This window comes from Dasypus novemcinctus, chromosome 17 (genome assembly GCF_030445035.2).
Source record: "Dasypus novemcinctus isolate mDasNov1 chromosome 17, mDasNov1.1.hap2, whole genome shotgun sequence".
NCBI classification, from domain to species: Eukaryota; Metazoa; Chordata; class Mammalia; order Cingulata; family Dasypodidae; genus Dasypus; species Dasypus novemcinctus.
Genome location: NC_080689.1, coordinates 87,244,233 through 87,255,428, shown reverse-complemented (window position 1 = coordinate 87,255,428; position 11,196 = coordinate 87,244,233). Strand labels below are relative to the sequence as shown.

The window sequence follows — 11,196 nt, the reverse complement described above, 5'->3', positions numbered from 1 at the left end:
TGTCCTCATTGTCTACATATCTGCTGTTGTCATTGCTCCTAAAAAGAGATAAAGCCTTGTGAAAACTCATGGTGGAAGCATCATTCTCTCTTGTGAGACTGGGTTGGGTTAATTGATACAATATGAAGAGGGCTTTGGTTGAGATCTGGCTGACCTAGATATGTAAGAATTTCTGGGGTCCTCTGAGGGATACTGGCCTTCATGGAGTATGGGGGTGAAAACCCCCTCTTCATGGACGGCCATCTTTCTTCTCTAAGTCTAGTGGGGACTCTTGATGCAGGAACATGAAGCATTTCTGAGAACAGGGCTGTGTGTTTGTTCTCCCTTGGGGATTTGAGATTACTCTCAGCAGGACTGGGTTCTCTAAGGATGTGGACATCTCAAAGTACAAATGATTCACCATGTCCCCTCTTTGTAAACCATAAATCATAATTTCTGCAGTGAGTTCAGAATAAGCAGGAGTATGAAAATGCATTCAACATCACTAGTAATCAGTAAAATACATATTAGAACCACAAAGTCTAACACCCATATCTTCCAGAAAGGGTACTCTTAGGATGTGAAAGACTTCAGCAGGAAAGGTACGGACCCCACACTAAGAGAGTTGTTCAAATATTTAGTCAGGGAGATAATTGGGAACAGGGAGACTTCATTCATTAACTCACCAAACCTCAGTCAGGTGGGTGACTTTGCCAGTTGATGAGCATTAACTGTTCTTCCAGGGTAGTTCAGTTAAAGGTGAAGCTAATTCTTTGCATAGCTGTTATCTGGCAGTTGGTCTGGAATGTCTTAGGTTCTGAGCCAGTAGAGGAGCCAAGCAGACCACTGGTCACTTGGGATGGTAGTCCAACCCACAGGAAGACTCACATGAGGCAGAAGGTATTGTGAAGATGCTGGGGGAAGTTGGCCAAAAATTTGGACATCCTTGATACTTCAGAAGGCCTTTATGTGGGGGAAACTACCTCATATTTTGCATCAAGGATGGAAATGTAGAGACAGGAGGCTGGGTCAGGATAGGTACTCTTCTTGTGGGTGAGCCACCTCCTCCAGGGCATCAGTTCTTCCCCTCAGGAACTTTGGGGCAAGAGGATTTTTCAAAGGAACTGTTTCAGTACACCATGGTTGACATGTCACATAACACATATTTGTTGGCTTAAAGGAGTTTATTGTCTCACAGTTTTGGAGGCAGTGATGCCAAGATTAGACTCAGTAAGGTCTGTGCCCTCAGTGCTTGCTTCTGTCTTTCCTCCCCACGATCCAGGGCAACACTGGGGTTATGGAGGTGAGGATTTCTGCCCACCCCCCCTTCCCCAGAATAGTCACACTAATATACAGACTCAGGCTCCAGGGTAGGTCACCGTCTAGAATGCCTCTCCTTTACTTCCTTTCCCTGACGACTTGGGGCCATCTGGCTCTCTAGCAGGCCTGTTTTCAACTGTTTCAAGGTTTGGTTTGGGTTTCTAACCCCATTATTTGTAGTGCCCTCCTAAGGGGTTGGTAATAAACTTTCCTGAAAACAGTAACAACAACAACAAAAGACACCTTGGCTGCCTTTAATTCACAACTGTTGTGAAGTAGTTTCTAATATTCCACGCTCTGGTCTTCCAGACAGATATTTTAGTATTTCACACTCAGTTTGGGCCTAGTCCTTTGGCAGAAGTTTTTAGCACAACATAAGAACAGTGTGCCAACTGCACTATTATTGTGCCCCCAGTTTAACCAGTCTGCCTTTGGTGTCCATAAATATCTGTCTGGGAGGGTAGAAAAAGGTCATAACTCCACTGTGGGTATTGCTCTTGGAATTTAGGATGACTTTTGTCTCACAATAGTTATACATTACAGTTATGAATTACCATATGAAGAAAAGTAACTGAGCAAACAGGTGAATAATAAGAAAAAGAACACTAGATATATCAATAAATTAATATGGATTGTGTCTCTAATTTGAGCCAGGACCATTACTTAATTCTGAGGGCAGCCGATTAGGCCAGTGGTACTAGCTCAGTATTTCAGATCTGGAAATGAGACACAGACAATTGAGTAAATTTCCCAGCTGACATGAAGCAGAGTCAGGAATCAGCCCTGAACATGTAATTCCAATATCCATGTTCCCAATCACATTCATCTTCTGGCCTTGAACATAACAGCTGCTGTCAAAAACATGCTGGGTAAGGCATTAGAAAAGCAATTCAAGGCAAGTGTTCAGAAGAACATTCGACCTTTTGACTTTCACAGGTGTCATTAGCACTCAAAATAGTTATTTCTCTATGCAACTTAAACATACTATTTGAGAAACTTCAGATGGCATAGCAAAGAGAATCAAAATCACAAGCTCACCACTGAAAAAATACCAATGCTAATTTTTTTTTTTTTTTAACGTACTGGGGTTGGGGATTAAACCTGAGACCTCATATGTGGAAAGCTAGTGCTTAACCACTGAACCACATCGGTTCCCCTGAGTTGGTTTCTTTTGTTTGATTGTTGGTTGGTTGGTTTTTGTTTTGTTTTGTTTTGTTTTTTTCCAGAGGCACCGGGAACCAAATCTAGGACCTCCCATGTGGGAAGCAGGTGTTCAACTGCTTGAGCCACATCCATACTCCAATGCTAATATTTGAAAGTATTTCTTCTCTGGTCTTTGACCACTAAAACATACACACACACACAAGATAAAGAAGTCAGTTAACTATCTAACCTGAAGGACAATACAGAATACTGAATACCCCAAATACACTACAACTACAAACAACTTCTCAAGTCTTCTTTAAAGCCCCTTGCCTGGAAATACAAAGATGGGACATGATTTGGATTGCTACCTGAATCTGTGCTCCCCTAATTGCAACCCTAAGACCCTAAATAAGTGCCTTTGTTGCCTTGCAACTTAGTTTATTTCTCAGTTGACATTACATAGTGTTAGAAACAGGATTCTAAGTACCTACCAACCTGACTCTGGAGCTACTGTTGGATTTGAGCATGGTAAAGGCAAAAGCCCCTTCAGCTCTGTCATCTCCCCAAAAGCCCTGAGTTCCTGTGTGTGAGTCCTCTTGGTTCTGAACATGCCTCTTTTTGGTTGAGGTTCTAGACCTTTTAGGGGTGACTTTTGAACTTTGGCATTTTGACATAACAGCAGTCCTGTTTGTTTACTTGAACATTTTTCTTCTGGTTTGGCTGTGATAGAAGGCCTTTCTGTTGGCCTTTTTTTTTTATATATATATATATATATATATATAGGGAGAACTTATTTGTTTGGCAATTACTTGAATGGGACTTTTAAAATTCAACTTTGATAATGAGCTCTTTTAAGTGGGGGATGCCTCCCTAACAATCAATTTGGCTTTTGTGAGCAAGCAAATTATTTTTGGTCAGCACAGGATGGGCACTTAAACACTATTTGAATGTGTACCACCTTTTAAAGAGAGGCCTTGGCCTGATGGAGGAACCACCTAGTGACAGGGCAGATGAGGAGACCCCATCTAATTCTAAGGTAAGGTTGCCTTTCTTTGTCTGAGAAAATTGTCACTTTACTTATTCCTTTCATTTTCAATTGAGTTCAGATATGAAAATTCTGACCGTGTACATTATAGATGACATATACAATTTCCTTACTTAAGGAGTATTCTATTACTGTGTCAAGTTGTTATTTACAAATAGCAAGAGCAGGGAATCAAGTATATGAGCTTTTTAATTGGCAGCAGTTTTTCCTTCTAAGAGTAAGAATTTTTTGTGCCAACCAAAATAGACATGAGAGATGCATTAGCTAGGAAAAGTTTGTATCTTTCCATGTGTGTCTACTACAATTACTTATGGGACCTTTCACTCAACCACTGTTTCCCATCTGTACCAAAAGTGCAAAAGATCTGTGTCAACACTACACAGCATGATCTGATCCTGAGTTTTCTTTTATATAATTACAGGTGGCCTCAGGTACAAGAGAAAATGGTATGCATTTTTGAACTTTAGAAAAAATCTAGATAATTAAAAAACCAGGGTGGAGCTGATGTAGCCCAGTGGTTGAACACCTTCTTTCCATGTATGAGGTTCTGGGTTCAATTCCCAGGGACCGTGCGCTTGCTTTACTCTGAAGAACCACCCTGATTCCAGCTTCCAGGTGAGAATGAGAAATGGGGATGTGATTATTTTCTGGGTTAAGTGATGGCCATCTGTGTTCCCTTTAGGTGGTGAGGGTTTGTGTACCAGGGCTGGAGATATCTATGTTAGAGTCTTTGAGATGAGATTGTGAAGGTGAGGGTGGAGAAGCTATTTCCCATCTGTATAGCACAATTGCCAGTGTCAACTTCTCAAAAAAACCACTACTACACCCTTTACATATATTTACTCATTCAACCTTCAACACAACCATACTATGACTGTTTATTCCCACTCTTCTGAAGAAGAACAGAGGTGCAGAGACAATTAGCCTACAATTTCAAACAGGAGTGTCCCTGATCCTGATGCTATAGCCATAATCTAGCCCCATCACTTGGCCATGCGATGATTCTACACCATGCCAGCAAGGGAAATGACTGCAGACTGTGAATTGACATAGGGTGAAATGCACATAGAAAGTCCACATGTCTTTTCAGCTCAGATTCTGAATGACTGCAAGCACAATCTGGTTTACCTAAGTCAGTCCTCCACACTACAGCCCAAACAGATAGGAAGTGGGAGATGTTAGCATATTTCATAACATCAGCATCTTGAGTCCTAGAAATGCTCAGCACTGTTTGCTGCACGCCTTAGGGACAGTGACCAATAAGAACTCAAGTTACCATTTGGCTATTGATCTGGTGTATATCATCCTTGCTGCAACTTTTATAACTGCATTAGAGCCTTAGCACTCAACTCATGTCTCCCCTTAATAATGAGCTATCAAATTGGTGCCTGGATAGTATAAAGATGGACATCCATCACATTCAATGAAGAAGCATTCAAGGTATAGAAAAGGAAGACTGGAAAGAAAAATACTACATGATTTATAGTGGTCAATTTTTAAGTGGCAGTATTTAAATATCTTCAAATCTTCTATAACTGAGTATCTTTATGATTAAGGATTAAAAAAAAATAAAACAGAATGTTTTGCCTAGACTTGAATCCAGTCCCACAATAAAGTTATAAATAAAATGTCTTTAAAACAATTACCCTATTATTAAACTTTAGAAAGCTAATAAAATGCTCATGTACAAATAACAGCAAAATCCTGCAGAAACAGGTGCTGGACATTGTATGTCCTGCCATGGCCCACTGAGTGAACCGGGGGAGAGTGTAAACTACAATGTAAACCATTATCCATGTGGTGCAGCAGTGCTCCAAAATGTTTTCACCAAATGCAATGAATGTCCCATGATGATGATGAAAGAGGTTGTTGATGTGGGAGGAGTGGGGTAAATGGGGACCTCTCATATTTTTTGAATGTAACATTTTTTTAAAAATAGAGAAAAAAATCCTATACAAAAGATGAAAAATGGGAAGCAGGTATAGCTCAGTTGTTGATTGCCTGCCTCCCATGAATGAGGTTCAGAGGTAAATCCCTGGTACCTCCTTTAAAAAAAAAGAGAGAGATGACATATGTGGAACCATGGATACTGATGATTTTGTAACAGAACAAGGTGATAGTAGCATTTTAGTTGGACTTCAAAATGGCAGGAGGAATGATAATCCATCATTGAACAATGGCATGTACTTGGTAACTTTTTTGGATTATTTCACATTGCTTTGGGATGTCATTAGCTACAAAGTCAAGGACTGCATCCCATTTTATTCCTCCACCTCCATTTTGCTTCCCTTTTTCTACTCATCAGCAGCTCACACTATCCTTGTTAAATACCTGCTCTATATTACTCTAACCCTTTGTCCATGTCAAGCAAAACTTCAGAGTACTCCAAGGGCAACACCTCCAATGTACTGACTATTACTCTTTATCCTCCTAGCTCCCCCAGAGGGCCTGCTGAAATACCTGGGAGCCAGGGCAGTAGAGGAAGCCCCACCTAATTCCAAGGTAAGTTTTCCTTTATAACCATTGCTTTCTGTATTTTTCTTTTTCCATTCAATTAAAGCTGACCATTACTTTATAGATGATATGTACAATTTCCTTGGTGGGGACTGTGTTCACTTGGCATCTGTTTTGACCTGCCGATCTCTGTTTCAAAAGGACAATCACGAATGGAAGCATTAGATTATAAAAGGAAGTTTTTCCTTAGCAGCCATATTTTCTTCTTGGATTAAGAATTTTTTTAAATGCCAACCAAAATGGAGAGATACATCATACAGGAAAAGCTCATGCCTTCTCCTCAGGTGTCCCCTCACTTGCTTTTTGGTTTCCTTGACTTGACGCTCTCTCCCATCTGGTTTTCTAAAGCCTTCTACAAACACAACATAGCAAATTGTGATCATTATAGTGTTTTCTGCAACAGCAGGTGGCTCCAAGAGCAAGCAACAATAGTATGTATTCTCTCATCACACAATTGCTGAGGAAAAATCTAGATGATGATCAATGAATATTCCTTGTTGGCATTGTCTAGAGAACCTCTCCACAGAAAGAAGCTTTCTGATGTGTGTGTGTATGATTCTCAAGGTGCATGTGTGAGAACGTGTGTCCATTTGTGTGTTTTCCTAGACTTCTCTAACACTAAAAAGTTGCTAATGTCAGCTTTCTGTTTAAAAAATGCCAGCTTCATTTGTTCATGGGTATATGTCAAAATTGTATCAAGTTATATCCTTTAAATATGTTTAGTTTATTGTATGTCAAGTATACCTCAGTAAACCAGGAAAATACCCCATTACCCTTCAGGAAAATGTTCACAGGACTGTAAATGGATAAAATTGTGGGAAACGGACTTGGCCCAGTGGTTAGGGCGTCCGTCTACCACATGGGAGGTCTGCGGTTCAAACCCCAGGCCTCCTTGACCCGTGTGGAGCTGGCCCATGCGCAGTGCTGATGCATGCAAGGAGTGCAGCGCCAGGCAGGGGAGCCCCACACGCAAGGAGTGCACCCATAAGGAGAGCCGCCCAGCGCAAAAGAAAAGTGCAGCCTGCCCAGGAATGGCTCCGCCCACACTTCCCGTGCCGCTGATGACAGCAGAAGCGGACAAAGAAACAAAATGCAGCAAATAGACACCGGGCAAGGGGGGGAATTAAATAAATAAATCTTAAAAAAAAAACATTAAAAAAAATTGTATTAGAGAACACCTCTTACTAAGATTTCATAATAAGTCTTCATTTAGTAATAAATTTTACCTCTTAGTAAGTCTTTAAAGTCTGATCATGGCATTTTGATTGGTCATGATAAAAAGCAGCCATATCTGACTTTTTCAAAACATATGAGATATGTAAGGATTGAGAGGTCAATGAATTTTCGAGTTTCACACCTAGAGAATAGGAAACCATATTCTGGAGATATTAAGTGCTTTGACTCCAAATTCTATACACTTTGTTCACATCTCTTCGGCCTGGCGGGATCTCAAATTGTCTATAAGTTTGGAACATTCATGATTTCAATTCTTATTACTGAGCACCACACCTTCAGGGCATCTGCAGCACAATGTAGTATTATCCATTTTTCAAAAGCGCAACAGCCATTTGTGCTAGTAGCTATGGCATGGACGATGCAGAAAGAACATTTCCATCCTCACAATACACTTTCCCGGGCAGCAGCTCTGAGCCTGCCATTGGTCTTTTCATTGAACTCATCTAATATAGTATTTCCAGAACAGTCAGAATTTCAGGGTGATAAGTTTGGACATAAGAGCTTTAATGATCCATCAAAATGGGGAAAGTAAATAGTTAAAAGGGGATTCTTTCTCCACCTCACTCATTTGCAAACCATTTATAATGTCTTATTGAAGGCCTCTGACTCCACAGAGTCCAGAGATGGTCTAAGAACCTGGTGATCTTGGGTAGCCAGCAAGCCAGCAAGTGGAGAAGGAAGGGATGGGTGTGCCACATTCTCCAAAAACTTTCTTGCAGATGTATGTGTTCCTAAAGTTTGGCTTGTGGATCAGAGGTATGACTCCACCAGCAGTAATGAAAATGACACTCCAGGTAGGTAATATCACTCAAGATAGGATCCAATGTGAGTGGGTTATCAGGAACAGTCTAGTAACACTGCTACTTTAGCAACTGAAGAAGGGACTGTGAAATCAGAAAGTAATGGAAATATACATGGAGTTCTGCTTTATTCTTTCCATATTTAATAACAATAGTAAGAAGTATTATCATCATGTTCTTTGAGTGTACTGTGTTTGCAATCATCTTTCCTTGCTATGCTATTTAAGATTCACTTTCCCATAAGACCAATCCTCAAAGCCTTTGTTTTTCCTTGGTTAGCAGCTCTTGGGAATAAAGTACAAGAGAGTGTAGATGAGGTTTTGGTGTTGACCTACAATGGAGGGGATCTGGCAGGACACAAGCTCTCCCAGACTATCAGCTAGACTTGGGACAAAGTTCTTCTACTGGGTGCCAGGTGGTGGTTGGGAATTAGGGCTTCTCCCTCTGAACTTACCGGTCTGGTAGCACTTCATTAATGTTTTATCCTTTCTGACATAAAGAACATGTGCTCTGAGCTGACTACACATGCACCTGGGTGCTGGAAAGGTATCGAAGGAAACATATCCTTGAACATCCTTCTTTTCTCTACTGCTCACACAAATCCAAAATCCTGGGATTAGATTAAAACCTGAAATTGCTTCCATTTGAGAGGTTATGTACAACTCTTTCTCCAACACATTCCAAAGCCTGGCTGGGTTTCTGGAGGCCTTGTGTGAATGGCCTGCCAGGCTTGCTTCACATACTGGCTCTTGCTGTCTTGGAGAGTCTCTTGGAAGCAGGGCCAAGGGTTCCCTGCTCCTCTCAGATTATTCCCATATTACACTGCCACCCTCTTCAGTAAATCAATTGATCAATTAACCAATCCATTTTAAACCAGGGAGCAACTCTCAGACGCATGGAGTTGAATCATGTCCTGTGGGTGACAGTGACCATTAATCCTATAAATCAAGTGATTGTCCTGAGCCTGGTATGACCTTAGGTTCATGGAAGACACTTTGTCCTCACAGCATCCCTATAAGTTTCTGAACTGATTGGAGGGGTTGACTGTAAGATTAGAGGTAAAGTAACTTGTCTGTATTCGGTTAGTCTGAAAGTGATATAATAGGGGATTGAAAGGCAACTTAAATAAGTGGAATCTTTTGGGAATTCGTCAAACCACTGAAGTACTAGCACTGATGGGTGCCTGGACAAGACTGAGGAAAGGTACATGGAGGGGCATGACTGTCGAGTGGGGAACAGGGCAGAGTTGACTGGCCAGAACACAAGACCTGATTCAACTCCATGCTTCTGATAGTTGCTCCCTGGTTAGAGAGGATTGGTTAATTGACTAATTGATATTTTGGAGAGGGTGGCAGCATAATATGGGAATAATATGTGCACAGGGATTGTTCTCCAGTGTTCCTGTATCATAGAACAATATGATTGGTGGAAGCTGACAAGGAGAAAGCAAATGGGCAGTAATACAGAGAGAGAAAAGAGGCAGGGAGGTAGTGAAGGTGGTAAAAAGGAGAAGAAAGACAACATCATGTATAGAAAGACATGGAGAGTATCTGCCTTCTTAGAGGAACTAGAGGGTACAGGCATTCCTCACGGGCCACAGGTATAGTATTTGAGAGCTGGGAAAGGGACTCTGGAATTTTAGACCCACTCCTTCACAGCCAAGGTGAAGTGACTGAGGCCCTAGGAGAGGAGTGTGGTGGTGAGGACAGAATTGTGTCCTGGGATAAGACCACACCCTGACATAACCAACAGGAGCTTGAGTTCTGCCCTCAACCCTAACTTTCCCATTTCCTTTCACAAGGTTGATAGATCACCATTACTGCCCGGGTTACCAGGAGGCTTACTTCACAGCTTCTGAAGTATCAGATACAGAGAACAACAATTTGCATGTAATTTCCTTCCTCTTTCTGTCTTTTTTGTAATCTCTCCCTTTCTTATTCATAAGCTCCTCTTTATAGCTTTTCTCCATTCTATCTGTTCCTTATTTTATGATTCTTATCCTGAAGGAAGTGGTCTCATCCAGGAAGTTGAGGTCATGGGAACAACAATGTCTATAAATTTCTCCCATCCTCTTTACCTATTTTCTTAGCATTGCCCTGGTTTTAACATACGTGCATCACTGAATCAGCTTGCACAAGCCTGAATGGTCCAGGCAGGGAACTGGGCTGGTTGTCAAAAGCTTTGGGCCACACCCAGTGGAAGGAGCACCTGTGAAGTTAGTTCTGGGGTGGGCTCTCCCCTTGCAGGGTGTTCCTGCACATGTCCACATGGTCATCAAGTGGGTTCCTTTCCTTGCAGCTGTCTACACTGTCCAAAGAAGAGAAGTGTCTTTTCATAAATTCTCTTTTCCTAGAATACACTGAAGACACTGAAGAAATGAATGAAAAGACAGGAAGAAGAGGAAGAGGAAATGCGAGTGTGGAGTGGATAGAATAAAGAGAGGAAGGGAAACAAGTTCACGTGCATTCCATTGCTTTCCTAACCTTCTTTTGGCACTTTAGGAAAATCAGCAAAACTGAGGAGAAACTGAGGTTTCCAGCATTCTGTGTGAACATGGAGGTGGAAACATGAACTGGCTGGTCAAAGTAAATGCAGACAATTAATGATCCGAGGTGTCTTCTGGCTCCTGTTACCCACTCCAGAAAAACTCCTCCCTCCATCTCTATGCCTCCCCGTGATCCCTACTACTGACAGCACAAAGACCTTGAGCTGGAGGCCTCAGCCTGAGTCTCAGAGGATCTGGAGATGATATGATGTTTGGAGCCTGAAAGGGGATATAATACCAAAGAAATGGAGATGCCTCAGTGCTCAGCCCCTTTTACCCAATTCCCTAATCAGCCAATGAGGGAAAGTTTATTTTTCATTTTCAAAGACTTACACTGAATTTTAAAAATAGGTTGACATTTAATTTTAGATGTTAATACATTAAACAATATCTCTCCAACTACTGGTTTTTCTTCATCCTTATCAATAAAATAAATACATAGATAGATATGCACCCTAAACAAAGTTAGAGTGAATGAATGGACAAATAACTGTAAATGTAAGACTTAACATCTGTCCTCCTACCAATGTCTTCCTGAAATCTGTTCCCTCACCTGAAAGGGATCATGGGAACATATTACCCAACTTCAAGCCAGTGAAGTTGGATTTCAA

The 11,196-nt window shown here is 41.3% G+C and overlaps 1 long non-coding RNA gene across 2 annotated transcripts; it reads left to right on the top strand.

The window, feature by feature from the left end:
* Positions 1 to 716: 716 nt before the first annotated feature.
* LOC131274066 (uncharacterized) lies at positions 717 to 10,875 on the top strand. 2 transcript variants are annotated; one of them, XR_009181275.1, is made up of 5 exons: positions 717 to 879; positions 3,912 to 4,105; positions 5,925 to 5,992; positions 9,842 to 9,929; positions 10,394 to 10,875. It is a non-coding gene; the product is annotated as an uncharacterized lncRNA (long non-coding RNA). The 2 variants fall into 2 exon arrangements; XR_011646208.1 differs by lacking the exon at positions 9,842 to 9,929.
* The last annotated feature ends 321 nt before the right edge of the window (positions 10,876 to 11,196 follow it).